This window comes from Suricata suricatta, chromosome 12 (assembly GCF_006229205.1).
Source record: "Suricata suricatta isolate VVHF042 chromosome 12, meerkat_22Aug2017_6uvM2_HiC, whole genome shotgun sequence".
NCBI classification, from domain to species: domain Eukaryota; kingdom Metazoa; phylum Chordata; class Mammalia; order Carnivora; family Herpestidae; genus Suricata; species Suricata suricatta.
The window spans coordinates 29,454,886-29,472,932 of NC_043711.1; the positions used below are offsets into that span (position 1 = coordinate 29,454,886).

The 18,047-nt window shown below is 44.2% G+C and overlaps 1 protein-coding gene across 1 annotated transcript in view; it reads right to left on the bottom strand.

Annotated features, from left to right (window-relative positions):
* Positions 1-18,047, bottom strand: part of CADPS (calcium dependent secretion activator) — a 467,826-nt gene that overhangs the window by 261,058 nt on the left and 188,721 nt on the right.

The window sequence follows — 18,047 nt, forward strand, 5'->3', positions numbered from 1 at the left end:
AGCATAACTAACCAGAAATAAACTTGGACAACTCCCTTACTTCTCTGGTTTTCCCACCAATAGAAAGAAGGGGTTGGTTATATAATCGCCATCCTTACCACAGCTTTCTGTGAATCTATGAAAGAGGTTGGCAAACATTTCTGTGAAGGGCCATGCAGTTAATACTTTAGGCTTTGAGAGTCATCAGATCTCTGATGCAATGACTCAATTCGTCCAATCAAATGTGAAATCAGACATAGCCGATACATCAATGAATGGGCATTTCTGTGTTCCAATAAAACTTTATGCATAACCACAGGTAGTGGGCCAACGTTTCTCTCTGTTGTACAAGAAGCATCTTCTTCCATTCACACACACACACACACACACACACACACACACACACACACACACACAGGAATATTACTCTACCATAAAAAAGAAACCTTACCCTTAGTAACTAGATGGAAATGGAGATGTAATATGCTAACCAAAGTCAGTCAGTTAGAGAAAGGCAAATACCCTGTAATTTCAGTCATATGTAGAATTTAGGAAACAAAACAAATGAGCAAAGGGGAAAAAAGTAAAAAGAGAGAGGCAAACCAGGAAACAGACCCTTAACTAGAGAGGACAAACTGATGGTTATATGAGGGGAGGTAGGTGGAGACATGAAGAACAAAAGAATTAAGGTTCTCTCTATTTCCAAGTGAACCTACAATTGTTTTCAAACAGTAATTGAGTCTGTTTCGTTCAGTAATTTATGATTAATTTTATTCACAGAAAAGTTTAATAAACAGTCAACAGTGGCATTCAAATAGAATGGGCTTTATTCCTCTTTATAGTACATATTAACTTACAACAAAAGGTAGCTTAATAAGTATATGAATTTTCTAAGTCCCTTTTCTTTATTTAAAAACATTTTCTCAATGTTTATTTATTTTTGAGAGAGAGAAAGAAAGGGATAGAACACAAGCAGAGAGGGAGAGAGCGAGGGGGAGACACAGAATCTGAAGCAGGCTCTAGGCTCTGGGCTGTCAGCACAGAGCCCAATGCCGGGCTTGAACTCATGAACTGTGAGATCATGACCCGAGCTGAAGTCGGATGCTTAACCAATTGAGCCACCCAGGCTCCCCTAAGCCCCTTTCCTTTAAAAGCCCTTTTTATTTAGAAATTTAAAAATAAAAGCCCAGATCTATGCTTAAAAAAAAAAAAGAATCTCATCTATGGTACAAAATGGCATAGAAAATAAGTTATTTTTAATATGATGTAAACAAGAACACTAAAAAAAACTATGGTCATGCTTTTTAAGCACTGTACATAGTCTTTTTTTTGGTTGTTTTACAAAACACATAAAAATCCATCTTGTTTTATGCTGTGCATTTTTATCTCCTTGTTCAATTCAGGAGTTGTCTTGTCTTCTTTCTACAGGTTTGAGAAGCAGGACTATTTCCTAGATCATAGAGACTGGATCACAACTTTTGACCATCTATTCGGAAAGTGTTCTGCTGAACAACAATTTTGTTAAACACTCCAGAAAAAAAGGTTCCAGAAGAAGGGTAAGTTGAGTTTGCAAAATGCTATGTCAAAATGCACAAAATCTCTGAGAGGTTCTGCAGTAGGGAATCTGCTAGACCTTGACCAACTTAAATATTTTTAAATTTACACTGCAATGTTTGCTTTTTGCACAGAACAGTACCCAGAGAATGAACTGGAAATCCTGTCCCCCATGCATATGAAGAAAACAACCCGAAAGCAGTTACAGAGCTGTTGAGGGGTCCACCCGTTACAGCTTTCCAATAAATAGGTGCACACGAGAAACACAATATCCTCCATGTTGCTTTCAAGCTCCAAGGAGCTGCTTTTATTCTACTTTCTTGGAAACCCAACACTTCTTCAGCTCCAGGTGCCAACATGCTGGGAACACTCAGAAATATCTTGTTCAAAATAGAGACAAACAAAACATCTGACTTCTTCTCTGAGAAGCAGCAAAATGATTCGGTTAGGGCATCAAGTTGCGAATTCTGTCAGAAGATATGGTGTTCACAGAGGTTAAAAATGAAAAAGAGAAAACACAGCCCAATAGAACCATCCCTATTACTAAATTTTGCAGAGGCATCTGGCCTCATCAAATGTTAACTGGAGACAGCAGAGAATGTCTAGTAGATGGCAGGCTAGGTCTACTCTAGGCTTCGTTCATTAATTCATGGGTTCTCCCATTTATGCACTCATTTATCAGATTTTTATGGAATGTCTTGATACGCCAACATTGGAATGTAGAAAGGAACAAGGCAGACGTAGTTGGTGTCTCCATGGAGCTTAAATCTAGCAAGGACAGATAAGGTTATTCGAACATTTTGGGCACAAAAGAGAGGACTAGCATTTACTGATGCCAAAGTCAAGCCCAGGTATCCTATGACTTATATTTCAGTTTTTCCTAAACGGTCTCAAAAAATAGATATTAATGTGCATTCTACCAGGAAAAGGAGTCGGGGGTCAGGAAGTGCTGTGCCCTCCTGGAATGGTATAATTAAGACTCTAAGCAATTCTAGGGGCGCCTGCGTGGTTCAGTGGTGTAATCCTCCAACTCTTCATTTTGGCTCAGGTCGTGATCTCACTGTTCATGAGTTCAATCCCTGTGTCGGGCCCTGAGACCGTGCTTGAGATTCTCTCTCTCTTCCTCTCTCTCTGCCCCTTCCCTAGTCATTCTCTCTCAAAATAAAAATAAACTAAAAAAAAGAAAGGAAGAAAGAAAAAGATTCTGAGCAATTCTAGAATAAATACGCCTGTTGAACGGCATGCAATTTTGTCTTTTACTCAATTATTTCACTGAAAAATGTTGCAGAGTGCAGTATGTGGAACAACTCTATGAGGTAGGTACCATCATCACCCCCGGGTTACGGATGATGAATCTCGGTAAGGTTCAGGAACTTGCAGCAGTTCACACGGCTGGTCATAATGACCCGTTAGAAACAGGAGTCTGTCTTGCCCCAAACTTGGGCTCTCTTGCTCGGCATTATGTTGGTTTCCTTCTTAAGTGCCTTGTTTGGTTTCCTAATTGGTTCTGACAATTAACTAACTTAGTGGCCTCATTTTGTTCCTTGTATACACAGGGGGCAGTTTAACACACTGAGCCACCACTGGGGGGCAGAGAAATGTCTACTCTCCTTCCCCTGTCATGACTGGTTGATTTCTTCCAGGGAGGCTAGAGCCAGGCCAGAGCCCTCTTGAAGAAATGAGAGCAACGAGCATGTCCTTATCCTGGCTCTGCCCCTTAGGAGCTGTGTGACCTGAAGCAAGTGACTCAACCTCTCTGGGCTTCAGGCCTCTTCGTCTGAATAATCAGTGTAATAAATCCACCTACGGTTGTCATACGGATTCACTGAGACAGTGGATATAAAGTGCTCAGCCCAGTGCTTGGGATGCAGTTTCCTGAACAAATCCTCTGGAAATGGTGGCTGCTGATTGTGTTCTTAAAGAAGCCTGCGGTGGCTGTATTTCTGACATGGGCCACAGTGGGGCGTCAAAGACTCAGACAAGAATGTACAAGGTGGGACAGTGTCCCTCTGTGGTAGGGATAAAGGGATGTGCTCTGACAGTCTGTATAGCAGAAAGGAAGGGTTCAGGGACTCCCATCTCTCGACAAATTTCCCTGGCTTGCCAGGGCCACCAGTGTTCTCCTGGGTCAAGTCCCTTTGCTCTGTGAGACTTTCACTAGGAGGAGTGACCTGCCTGACAGCTAATCATGGAAATGCAGCCAAAGTTCCCTCAGACAGCCTGGTATAGGAGAGAAGGCCATCCTCCATGGACGAGCTGACAGCCCCAGAAAAAGCCAGAGAGTGAGCTTCCATAGAAACAAGGTTCTGTTTACTGCACTGGCCTTTTCCACCAGGGGAAGGAAAGATAAGCTGGCGAAGCAGGCCAAGGGCAAACTTTTCCATTGACAGCTCATTAGGGTTAAAATATGTACATGGGCACGAAGGCTCTTTACCTAATTAGACAAATAATCTTCCTACTAGCAGAGGTCAAGCAGAGGCAGCGCGGTGGTTGTTGTGATTTGCCTGCCAAGGAAGGGACTATTTCCCTGAACTTTTCTCTCCAAGTGATGAGGGGCTGAGCTCAGCATTGTTGAAGGCGAAGGGCTCACAGGTTATCACCTGAGCCATCGGGTCAAGCCCATCCCCGGCCTGGGCTTCTCTCCAGCTCACACTGAGCCCCTTAAGTAAATGCAGAGACATGAACTCAGGCCAGCGTTGCTGATTCAGGGAGACAACGCAGCAGAGGACGCAGGCCTGAGAGTAGGGCAGAGGGGAGTCTGTGCCCAGCCATTCCATGCCCTGGTTCCACGCCCTTGTCGGGTTTCTCAACCTCTGAGCCTCAGTTTCCTCAGCTGCTAAGTGGGGATCAGTTTGATCTTGCCAGGCTACCCCAAGGACGTAATGGGACAACATGCAGCATGTTTCATGGAAGTCAGGCAGCCGGGGTCCAAACCCCGGCTATGGCATTTCCTTCCTCCAAGGGATTGAGCAAGTGACTGGACCTAAGCCTCAATTCCCTGTTTGTAAAACTGGGGATAAGATACCTACCCCAGTGAGTCATTAGGATTCACTGAGATGGTATGTGTGCCAAGCACGTAGCATGGTGCAGGCACACAGTAGGTCCTATAGTTTAGCGAAGAGTTTCTAGAATTGTCCCGATTCTAGAGATGGCACGCATCAGATGTCAACTCCCCTCCTTGCCTTTGGTGATTTATGACAGAAATCAGACAGGGGAACGCGGGAGCCCTTGGAGCCTGTGTTCTGTTCCTCGATTTGCCCTTAGCTGGGGGACCTTGGGTTGACGTCATGACCTCTCGGTCCACAGTCCCTTCACCTGAGAACGGATAAACTCTCATTATTAGGTCCCAGGGGTCTCTGCAAAGTCTAGATGAGCCCTTGTCAAAGGTATAGGGACGCTAGTTCTGCTGGGAAAGGGGTGTGTGGCCAGTTAGAGCTGATGCCGTCTCTCCCCTTCCTGGAGAGCTGCAAGGCACGTCAGTGAGAAGGTGACCTCGGGCGGCCCTGTATTTCCCAATCTTTTTTTTTTTTTAATTTTTTTATGGTTTTTATTTATTTTTGAGAGACAGAGACAGTGAGAGCAGGGGAGGGTCAGAGAGAGAGGGGGACACAGAATCCGAAGCAGGCTCCAGGCTCTGAGCTAGCCATCAGCACAGAGCCTGACGTGGGGCTCGAACACAGGAACTGTGAGATCTGACCTGAGCCGAAGCCGGCGCTCAACCGACTGGGCCACCCAGGCGCCCCTGTATTTCCCAATCTTATCCGACCCTTGTGAGATGCATTCGAATGCCCAACCGCACACTTCGGGATAGGCTCTCCTAGGCAGTTCTTCTGGGTGTTTCATTTTGCTCGTGTCTGTGGACACATCCAGTTGTTCTGGAGGGAGGAGACAGGGAGGATGCCACCTCACGGTGCACGTGGATCTATACGTCAGGTACGAGGAACCCATCTGGGAACACTGTCTGATCTCTAGGACGATGGAGAAATCATCCCTGGGCTGAGGCTTGGAGCCTCCTGATCAGCCCCCGAGGCCCTGGGAGATCGGCCTTGACGGTGCGCCTGGGAGACATCCGTGGGCATCTAACCTTTCCCTAGGGTTGCCTGAATTCTTAGGACTCACACATTTATGAGGATACGGGGCACGCTCAACTCCGGAATCTTCCAGACTCATCATCATTATGGCTGCCAGGCAGGCTCCAGTCAAGCAAAAAGAAGACATGACTCAAATATGCAGAAAATTTAAATGGAAACAAGCAGATTACTTCATGCATTATTTGAATAATTGCTCTGCTTTCTGGAAAAATCTGTGGTATTCTGCCTCAGCATGAATGAACCAACTTCAGCCCCAGGACTATAGTGACAATGATCTAGAACTGTGGCTGCGAGGAGCATCAGAGACGATGAAGTAAATTCAGTAGAAGTGTAGGCCCTGCTGAGCTCCGGGGCCATTGAATACCACATCCCCGCTCAGCACATGCCTCTGGGCTCCGCCCTGAGGCCTCTGGAAGGGGTTGTTTCCTCTGCTGGCAGGGGCTTGCACATGCTGTGTCCCACACCCAGAACATTCTCTCATCTCCTCCTTGACTCATAACCATTTCTTCCTCTTCATCCTTCAACTTCGCAGCAAACTCTTCTCTGACCCCTCCAGACTCGGTGAGTTTCTCCAGCCAACCTCTCCTAGCCCTCCGCCCCTCTCCTTTTATTAGCATGTTTCACACCTGCAAGGCCACCTGCAGCCACATGATCACGGGACGCTTACACTGTTAAGCTGGAGAGCAGGGATGCGTGTGATTTTGCTCACCTCTGCGTCCCGAGCACCTGCACCTCGCACGGGGCTGAACACACAGTGGGCTCTGATAATTGTCCACCAATGACGTTCATGAACTGTGACCCAACGAGGGAAAGCTACACCTGCCCATCATCACACCCTCATCAGCGAGGGACCTGGGACCAACTTCCCAACCTGCTAACTTCTAGTGTGCTGGTGCTTAGTGACTGTGTCCTGGAGAGTGCTGTTCTCTGCAGAAATGCGTGAAGACTGAACTTTGCTAGCCTGTCACCCACCACATTCCTAATAAAGCATCCTTAATTCCCAGCTTCAGGGGCTTGAGGCAGGTGTACCTGTCTGCGGCAGCAGGCGGTGTGAGCCACCTGCTGATCTGGCTTCTCTCTATCTGTTTCCCTGGTTTCCTCTCCACTTTGGCCCCTTGGTTCCCAGGGATTAGAGTCTGAGCAGGAAGCTGCCGAGAGCTACTGCAGAGGAGGGCGGAGGCAGCTCCCTGTTAAGTACTCCCATCAGCTGGCACCGTTCTCCTCTTCTCCACAGCCCCGTGTTTTTTTTTTTTATCCTCCTTCACAGACAAACGGCTCCAGCAAATGCTGCCGAACTGGCACACTACAGTCTGGAAAGTTACAGCCAGGACAGGTCCCCACCAGTGGACGGGGGTGCCCAAGCTCCTCTCCAGAAGGTCTGCACTGTGGCTCCATCACTGCACTCAATGCCTGCCTGACACCTCTAGATTCCTTTCCTGCCAACCCGTCTCCCCTTCGTGCATGGGATGGGGCCGGAGGACGTGGTCAGCTAGCGCTCCCTCTCTACTGTCCAGGTTCAAATCCTGACCTTTCCACTTGGAGGCTGAGCGGTGCTGAGCCCCCTGTGAGATCTCTCTGAGCCTTAACTTTTGTTTCCAACTCCCTGAACTCTTAAGATGGGAACAATGATGATAATACCTACCTCATGGGTCGATGAGAGGTTGAATGAAAGGATGTGCATATGACTTAAAGCAGCGTGCCTGGCACGCCGTCACTTTCAGAAAATCTCAGCAGCTCATTTAAAACAAAAAGGTGGGGAAAGGCACCTGGGTGGCTCAGTCAGTTGAGTATCCGACTTCAGCTCTGGTTGTGATCTCACGGTTTGAGTTCAAGCCCTACATCGGGGTCTGTGCTGACAGCTCAGAGCCTGGAGCCTGCTTCACGTTCTGTGTCTCCCTCTCTCTCTGCCTCTCCCCTGCACATACTCTCTCTCATAAATAAACATTAAAATTTTTTTAAGGGTAAGGAGTGCCTGGTTGGCTCAGTCGATTAACTGTCTGACTCTTGATTTTGGGACAGGTCATGATCTCCCAGTCTGTGGGTTTGAGACCTGGGTTGGGCTCTCTGCTGACAGCATGGAGCCTGCTTGGGATTCTCTCTCATCCTGTCCCTCTCACACATGTGCTCCCCCGCTCTCTCTCAAAAATAAATGAATATTAAAAAAAAGAAAATCTCAGCAGGTCCGAATAGTGCTACAAGCTGCCTATCTCCCGCCTCCTTACACCAATTCTGATTCTACAGACACAAACGGCAAGACAGGTTTTCCCTGCCTTGAGGAAAGAAACTAAGTTTCAAAAGATTAAGTAGTTTGCCAGTAGTTTCAGAGATAATTGGCCCTTCATAGAGGACATAGGTCTTAGAAAATAGAGCATGGATTTTAGAATCACAAAACCTGAAGATCAAACTCAACCTCTGTCACATTCTCACCGTGCGACCAGGTCAGGGCACGCAACCTCTCTGAGCATCTGTACTCCCCACTCTAAAGCGAATTCCCCTCCGAGGACTATTGTAATGATGAGCCTAAGAGACATTTTCACACTGTCGGGGTTCCACACATAGCGGGTTTATTATTCTATTTTTACTCCTGGGGGTGGATCTCATGCAGTCTGCAGGCTTGCCTCTGATCTGTCTTTACTAGGGCTCTGTTCCAGGATTGTTTCTAGAGAAAACGTGAAATTTGGTGTCCTGTGCATACTCAATGACATTCTGTTTTTATAAAAATCACCCAGGGAGATACTACCTCATTTGGTGAAGAGTTAAAATAAGATCGTTAGTGTCTTTCTTTAGCATGCCTTATTTCCTCTCCAAGAGGAGACCTTGAGTAGGGTCAAAGTTCCCATCAGAAGGATGTACTTCTTGATTGCAAATGCAGGGTTCAGCTCCCAGAGCTGGCCAGCCGGTAAGAATGTCCTCTGCATTTGAGTCACCAGTTTTATGTCTTTGCTGGCTTCTGGTAATGCAGTAAATATACCACAAGAGCTCCAAATGCAGTAATTCTTTGAACAAGCAGCAAATAAATACATAAAAATACCCCAAACAGAAAACCAATCTATTTCTTTACGATCTTGCAGTGTTCAACCATAATCACCCAGGCCTGGAATGACCTCCACTCTCCTTTCTATTTCAAATCGGACATGTCGTTCAGGGTCTGGGTTTCAGACCCTCCTCCTCCAGGGAGGCCTTCCTTGATTACTTTTGCCATGTATCACCTTGGCTCTATAGGTATCACTAGCGGGTCCAGTATGTAAACCCTCTGTGTGACACATGTCTCAGATTTCCCTTCCTCACCAGAAGGGCTGGAGGCCACAGAGGTCAGGGACCCAGGAACTGGAAACAACCAGATCTGGGCTCAAATTCTTGCTCTGCCACTTATAGCCTCTGTGACACCGGGTGACATGCAGAACTCTGTCTGTGGCCTCTTCTCTAAAGTGAAAAGTCCTAATAGGGCCAAGAGCAGAGGCTGGTAATGCAAATGAAAAATAGTACTCATAAAGCACTTAGCATGATCCCTCGGATAGGATGCTGGTCTGCAAGTTCAAGGCTATAATTTAGTACTCTCCAGGCCAGAGACTGGTTTTTATCCAGTGTGAGGAACACAGCTGTGTTTCTTTGGATCATCTTCATAATCTTCACAGCTGGGGCCAGGAGATGGTCCATTTCACCTGCTCTGCCCCAAGGACACAAGGAGCTGAAGCCATTCGAAGAAGAATACACAGGTTCCTGTGTGGGCGGGAGGCAGCCGAAACCAGGGTATTTTGTGAAGCAGAAGGTTTTGTGAAAAGAGGATGCTTGGAGCAAGGTCACTTTATCTCTCCATCATTGTGCAGTCCCTTCTAAATATATCTGGATCTGCCTATTCTGTTTACCAGGGTGCCACCATCTCTGTCCTGGACCGCTGACCGGTCAACCTGTACCCTGTGTGACACGGCAGTTCTCAATCCTCCCTGCACAGGGGAATCCTCTGGGGAAGACGAAAGGAAATTCTGATATCCAGGCTGCAGCCAGACCAGCTAAATCAGACCTTTGGGTTGGGCCTGGGCGTTAGTATTTTTTTTCAGTCTCCATGTGATTCCAAAATATAGCAAGAATGGAGAACTTTTCCCAAGAGCCAACGGTTCTGAAACTATGGTGCATGTGAGAATCATCCAGAGAACCTGTTAAAACACAGAGTTGTAGTGGGCTGCCTGGGTGGATCAGTTGGTAAAGTGTCTGACTCTCAGTTTTGGCTCACATCGTGATCTCATAGTTCATGATTAAGCCCGCGTCGGGCTCTGCTCTGACAGTGCAGAGCCTGCTTGGGATTCTCTCCTCTTTCTCTTTCTACCAGCTTCCCAACTCATGTGTGTGCTCTTTCTCTATTTCTCAAAATCAATAAAAACTTAAAAAAAAAAAAGACACTTGCTGGAGCGCCTGGGTGGCTCAGTTGGTTAAGCATCCGACTTCAGCTCAGGCCATGATCTCACGGTTTGTGGGGTCGAGCCCCACGTCGGGCTCTGTGCTGACAGCTTGGAGCCTGGAACCTGCTTCGGATTCTGTGTGTGTGTGTGTTTCTCTCTCTGCCCTTTCCCTGCTTGCACTCCCTCTCTTAGAATAAAAAAAAACCCCAAACATTAAAAAAATAAAATAAAAAATGAGACACTGTCATACAAAAAAAAAAAAATAAAAGAAAGAGTTGTGGGGCTCATCCCCAAAGAGTTTTGATTCAGCAGGTGTTGGGCGAGGCCTGAGAATGTGCTTCAGGGATGCTGATGATGCAAACCACATGTACAGAACAAGGCCTGAATTCCCGCTCCCCCCTGCATCCTGCTCCTGCTTAAGACCTGTCAGTAATCCCCCCTTTTCCTTAGCAATGGGAGTCTAAGGACCTTCTCGAAGCCTTGGGAGCTTTTGCCCTCTGGTTCCTGCACAGCTCTCCAGCCTTATCTACCAACACTGGGTCTTGCCCTCCAGGCTCAAGTCTTTCTATGCTGCTTCTTTGAGGTTCTCAACGCAGTCTTTCATGGCCCCAGGCTGCTGCACAGGCTCTCCCTTCTCTGCAGTCTTTGTGTGGCTTAACACTCACTAACCCAGCTTTCAATATCCACGTTGCTTCCTTAGGAGCCTTTTTGTCCTGAGGCAAAGTCACTTCCTCTAGGATCCCACAGCACGCAGAAGCTCCCCTTTTATTGCTTCTATCACATGTGCATTATTTGCTCCATGCTGTGTTCTCTGCAAGACTATAAAGGCCTCCAGGGCAGGGACCTTGTCTGTGTTACTCCCTCCCTATAAGATTTTCAGTGACTGATGCTTGGTAGGTGAGCAAGGAATGTTTACAGAACCAAATCTGAGATGGAGCCAATAATATCTACTGGGCAAGGTTGTATTTTTTTTAATTAACTAATTAATTTTTAAAATTTATATCGAAGTTAGCATAGAGTGCAACAATGATTTCAGAAGTAGAATTCTTAATACCCCTTACCCATGTAGCCCATTCCCCCTCCCACAATCCCTCCAGTAACCGTCTGTTCATTCTCTATATTTTATTTATTAAAACATTTTTTAAATGTTTTTTTCTTTTCTGAGAGACAGAGATAGTGTAAGCAGGGAAGGGTCAGAAAGAGGGGGAGATAAAGAATCTGAAGCAGCCTCCAGGCTCTGTGCTAGCTGCCAGCACAGAGCCCGACACAGGGCTCGAACCCATGAACTGTGAGATCATGACCTGAGCCGAAGCTGGATGCTTAACTGACTGAGCCACCCAGGCGCCCCCATTCTCTATATTTTAGAGTCTCTTATGTTTTGCCCCCCTCCCTGTTTTTATATTATTTGGGGGCAAGGTTGTTTTGATGAGTTTCTAAGAAAAGTTTATCTAGCCACACGGTGCCGTTTCTGACACTCAGTGGGTCCTCAAATCATGACCTAAACAAATCTGAGTGCAAATGGTTTAGATTTATTAATTTCTTGTTGAACCTGTAACAAATTAAGTATTTAAGAGTACAAGGGATGGAGAATAATGGACTAAAGTGTGGTGAATAATGGAGGTCTGAACCAATGAAACTGTGGGAGCCTCAGTTTCCTCATCTAGGAAACTGGGGTATATTAATATTTAACTCACCATTTAAACCATTTTCATTCAACACTTGCTTTGTACCAGACATTGTCGTTTGAGCAGTGAGACCAGGAGAGGCATAGACCTTGCCCTCTATGAGCTTAAGGTCCACAGGAGACCTAACAGATACTGAATCCTGAGTACTCCCTGTGGCCTGGCAGCATATGAAGTGTGTCATTCGTTGTCTTGTTTAATCGTGAGATACGTATTACTATTACCATCCATCATCACCACTTTAGAGATGAGGAAGCCGAGGCTCAGGGGGATGAGAGTAACATCTCTGAAAAGGGAAGAGCTGGGATATGGATTCAGTTCTGTCTGAATCTAGAGTGTAGGTTTTTAAACAGCTCACTGTCATAACATTCCGTGGGTGCAACCTTCCAAAAAGAAGGGTTGTTTTTCAAAATTGGTAAAGTATCGCACAAATGTAAATTATTATTTTTATTGTCATCAGTCTTGAATTTAGTTTTTACTGATGTCCGAACTTCTGCTGAGGCAGCTGATGTGATAGAAAATGGTCACTTTTCAAAATGAGCCAAAGGAGATTTGACATAAATATTATAGGAAATAAAATGCCCTTTGTACTGTTAAATAATTTTGATATCACACCGTTGAGTCATGGTGGAAAGCAATTTATAATGGTGAAGATAATGAGCTCAACAGGAAATCCAGAAAACGTCCAATGATGTCTAAAGTACCTACACACACTAATAAAACTGAATGCTTTTGCTAAAAAATGCCCACTCCTTATTTTAAGAGGAAGTGAATTTCATTTTCAAATATCGACAAGGCAGTATAAAAGTTACAAGGACAAAACAGAATCGAGTTTTCCAGCGTCTGCAATTATGGTTTTAGTGAGTGTGTATGTTCATGGAGGTGAGGGTACATGCGTGTGTGTGTGTGTGTGTGTGTGTGTGTGTGTGTGTAATAGAGATCTTGAGCAGCAGAAAACAGAGCTGTAAGTCATGGAGCAGTTCATGTCAATGAAAATTGAGGCAAAGTAGTATAATTTCTAGGGTACATGAGAACTGTCACATACAGCTCTATTTCCTTGGAGTGGCATGTGACAAATACAAGACGTACTTAATTTTAGTCCCAGGCGGATCATTCACAAATACCTGGTAGGAAGTGGGTGTATTCATAAGTCTACCCACATATCTCATTATCTCATTCTCCCTGCCCTGAAGAGTGTATCTACCTTGGTGATACCATTGCTTTAAGCCAAAAATATTTATAAGAGGGGTGTTTCACCTTGATGAAGACCTGTCAAAGGAACAGTTACTTCCTGGTGTCAAATTCATAATCAAGCAGATATATTTTCTATTAGTTATTTAAAACATATCAGTAGCAAGAGGAAGGGACAGTATTAGAAAAGAGTGAGGTCCCTAGGGCCACTGGGTGGATCAGTGGGTTGAGTGTTTGACTTCATCTTAGGTCATGATCTCATGGTTTGTAAGTTTTTCTTTTTATTATTTTTTTAAACACTTATTTTTTTGAGAGAGAGACACACACAGAGTGAGCAGGGTAGGGCCAGAGAGGGAGAGGGAGAACCAGGAACCTTGAAGTCTGCTTAACTGACTGAGCCACCCAGGTGCCTCTCATGGTTCATGAGTTCAAGCCCCACATTGGGCTCTCTGCTGTCAGGGCAGAGCTTGCTTTGGGTCTTCTGTCCCCCTCTCCCTCCTACTCCCCCACTTGTAGTCTTTCACAAATAAACAAACATTAAAAAAAAAAAAAAGAGTGAGGGAGCACCTGGGTGGCTCAGTGGTTAAGTGTCAGGCTTCAGCTGAGGTCTTGATCTCACCACTTGTGGGTTCAAGCCCTGTGTTGGGCTCTGTCCTGACAGCTCAGAGCCTGGAGCCTGCTTCAGATTCTGTGTCTCCCTCTCTCTCTGCCCCTCCCCTACTTCACTCTCTCTCTCTCAAAAATGAATAAATGTTAAAAAATTTAAAAATAAAGAATTAGATCCCCAACTTTCCAACAGATAGGAGAAAAGAAATGATTTAAAAACACCAAATTAGATGTCAGCATTTTTTAAATGCTTTCTGCATGCAATATTCTCATGTGCTACAGATGAGCAAAGGCACTGGAATATCTATGCTAATGTGTGTGACAATTCTTAATTTATTTGTGGGAACATACAGATGCCTACTCTTGTCATATTTAGTAAGTTGGAAGTGATTGGGGGGATTGAGAAGTAGAAGACTTTATATTCCCATGTTAATCACAAGCAAGGATAATCATGTGTTACACTGAAAAATATAATACTGAAAAAGTAAATTCAAAAAGAGGAACAAATTCATCCAGGGAGGCTAATTTATTCCTATCATATTATTATGTATAATATATATAATAAATATAATATATATTACATGTATATTATATATTTATACATGATTATATATTATATACTAATATATCATATAATATGTCATATATTATATGTCCTTACCTTAATTGTAAGAGAAGCAAGAAAATGTAATTAATTATTATTTATAGTATAGAATTATTATATATAATTATTATATATATATATATACCCTTACCTTCATTTTAAGAGAAGAAAATGTAAGGGAACACAGAGAATATTTTGTTAGCATTATTGTCTCTGCCACAGAAAACTACTTTGGAATCTGGTTACAAAAGAGTAAATCTTATAATAGAAAATCTATTTTGAGTATGTGGAAATTGCTCAGTACTTTAGTTTACCTGACCTGTGTGGACAATTCTACATCAATCCAAATTAACACAAGTGAACATGGTGTAACATAATTAACTTTCATTGTTCAAGGCAAATATGGCTGTGGCTGAAGGGAGAAATTAAAAAAAAAAAAGCACTCTCCTCTGAGAGAAAAACTGCAAATAAAGACTATTTTAAGCAGTATAAACTAAAAAGAATATTGACAGAAATAACAATCTGGCACTAGAGATGTTCAAATCATGATGGCCCTAGGGTCTCACAATCTAATTTATTTCGGATGTGGTGACAATTGTCCAGGCTAAGAAACACTTTGAGTGGTGGACCACCATCAAGACAGATGATTTCTAGTTCCTTGAAATTTTATTTGCAATTCAGACACAAGACTGATCCTCTGTGAAACCGTTTTTAAGATTATATAGTTCATTTACTGATGCTTCCCTTCCATAGGTGCAAAAGCACTTGAGTGGAATTTCCTTAGAAAAGGAAATGCTCTATAGGAAGTTAGAGAAACCAAACTTTGTAGTAGTTGTAGTAAATTTCACCCCACCTCATCTCAAAGGGAACAAAAATTTAGCCAGGAGCCTCAATTAACTGCCTTAAAGAAATAAAAGCTTACTTTCACAAGTAAATTCACAACAGGATTGTGTTTAAAAATTTTTTTAACCATTTGTTTTTGAGAGTGAGAGAGGGAGAGCAGGAGCAGGAGAGGGGGAGGGAGAGGGGGAGGGGGAGACAGAGAGAGAGAGAGAGAGAGAGAGAGAGAGAGAGAGAGGATTGCAAGAAGCCTCCAGGCTCTGAGTAGTCAGCACAGAGCCCAATGTAGGGCATGAACTTAAGAACTGCAAGATTATGACCTGAGCCAAAGTCGGATACTCAACCAACTGAGCCATCCAGGCGCCAGGGATTGCATTTTTAAAAAGTGATACCAAATATATATTTCTGGTCAATACCCTGCTTCTTATGTTAGCGTTCCTAGATACAGAATTGATTTGTAAAATGATGCCCTTCAACAAGACTTTGTTGTATTCTAAAGCAAGAGAGTGGAAAAATGCATTTTGAGAAACGGCTTTAACATGAAGTAAAACCCAAATGATTTTCAGGTTAATAGCTCAGCTAGTGCCTGACATAAAACGGTGTTCAAAATATATTTATTGAGCGATAGCCCATAAATATTTTATCTTCCATATAACAGGGAACTCTCAATATTCTATGCTGATCTATGTAGTTTTTTTTAACTAAAAAATTATCCTTCTTTTATCATAATCATGGTTATCATTAGGAACTCTGTTGATTAAGAGATGACTGGATCAGCTACTTATTAATTATATTTGATTAAAAAATAAGGGAATGATCTAAAACTATAGGGTTTGGCGTAAATGGGATACCTAGATAGTTATGAATATCCTTTAAATAGTTGAAAGGACTGTACTAAGATTATTATTGTTGTTGATGATGGTGTTTTACCCCCTTTTAAGTCTTGCAGGCATTTTGCTGACATTTCAGCAAAACACGTACTCCTGTAATTTCCCATTGTAGAATTCTGCCATAGAGATATCAAATCATGATACCACAAGGTCCCCGCTGGTTTCAGACGGTGCTTAATGGAGTCTGTCTCTACAGTTTGACATGTGCAGTTGAGTTGGAAATGGCTGATTAAAAAATTTGGAGTCAACATATGCAGCCAGCCTGCATGGAACAAGATAACGCCCCGGGTGACAGCCTGGGGCTTTGATGTAGGACAGTTGGAGCGGATCCTACACTCCTGATAAGAAGTCAGACTGCTGCACCCAGTGAGGAAAAAATTCTGAAAAATTCATAAGCTTCTCTATCATTCATAATTAATCTCTAAGTCAACAAGCACTGGCAATTTATACTGGCCAGCACTGGGGGACAGCCAAGGATCGGAGCTATATACTTCCTCCTCCTGCAAACCACTCTGAAATGATTCATTTCATGGCAACCTTCACTTTCTTATCAGGAAAGCAGGACTGCAGAAATTCAGGAGACAATCTTCAACATAAACTGTGATATGAGCCATCGCAATTTATAGGATGAAGGCATCAGAGCTCCCCTCATAAAAGTCTCCTGAAACAAAAGTTAGATTCCATAGAGACCCAGATTGGGGTTTTTCTGACAAAGTCTATGACCTATATAGGCCAGGGGTTCTTAGCCAGGAGGAGAGGGGGAAATGCTGTTGCCCCCACCCACTTCCCTCCACCTACCCCCCCACCCTGCCTGGGAACATTTAGTGAAGTCTAGAGACATTGTTGGTTGTCACAATTGAAGGAGAGAGTGCTAAATCATCTAGTGGGTAATAACCCATGGACACTGATAAACATCCCACGATGCCCAGGACAGACCCCACAGCAAGAGTTACCCAGCCCCAAAGGTCAATAGTGCTAAGGTTGAGAAATAACTGCTGCCGACACCTGACCTCAGGAGAACAAGATGTTTGCCCTGACAACATTTGATTATGGAGGCAAAGAGACGCGCGGCCAAACTGACACAGAAGCTTAGCTTCATCACGTTAATCCTCTAGCTGTTAAACATGTCCCAATATGACCAGCTGGGCTGAGATCTGACATAATTTGAGGAAAGAAAGAAGTAAGAATGGGAATTTTGGCCGTTTGTGCTGCGGATAGGAAATGTGCTCAGGAAGGTGTCAGGTCTGCAAAAAACCCATCCGGATGGTATTTGCGGAACCGAGCTTTAGAGTTAGCTCATGGACACGTGTAAAACACACGAGTGTGGGACACTTGGCGGGAGCATATGGAGTGTATCCGTCCCACTGTGTCCCTGGTGTGCTCCTGGGGCTCGCTTTCGTGTTCCTGGAGGAAGCTGTGTCTCTCCTTCCCTCTCTGCCCCTCCTTTGCTTTCACTCTCTCTTTCTCTCAAAAATAAATAAACATAAAAAAAATCCCAGAAATGCCTCCCAGGACCAAATCGGAACACAAGGGTAGACAAATTCGGGAAGGGGACGGGAGAGATAGAGGGTAAGGAGGAGGCTGTCTAGGTAGGTGACCTTTTGATTCCTTCAACGAATCCACCTTAAGATAAAAGTAGAACAATCCCACTCCATTTCCAATCAGGGGAAAGCCTTTGTCCTCCTTCCTCGCTAAATTCCATCGACACTAATCTTTGTAGGTTTCCCCATGTCACTATTTCATAAGGAAGCGAAAGAATTAAGGCCTGATTCTAACACCCATGTTTCTGGGATTCCTTCACTGCAGTGAGAACCCACACTAATCTTGTAGAAAAGAAAGAGCTTTTGCAGTGAATTCATTTTAACCAAGAACGTCTTAAACCAGTTTCTCTTCCCTGATAAGCTGCCCCATGAGTGTGAAGCTGAGAAGCTCCTCCTTCAAGAAAATAACAGAGAGGGGCGCCTGGATGGCTCAGTCAGTCAAGTGTCTGACTCTTGATTTCGGCTCAGGTCATGATCTCACGGTCATGAAACTGAGCCCCACACTGGGCTCTGTACTGGGCATGGAGTCTGCTTAAGATTCTCTCTCTCCCTCTCCCTCTGCCCTTCCAGACACACACCCTCTCTCTCTAAAAAATAAATAAATAAGTAAAAAATAACAGAGAGACTGGGACACCCACTCACACCCACAAGAAAGTGAATATTTCATTTTCC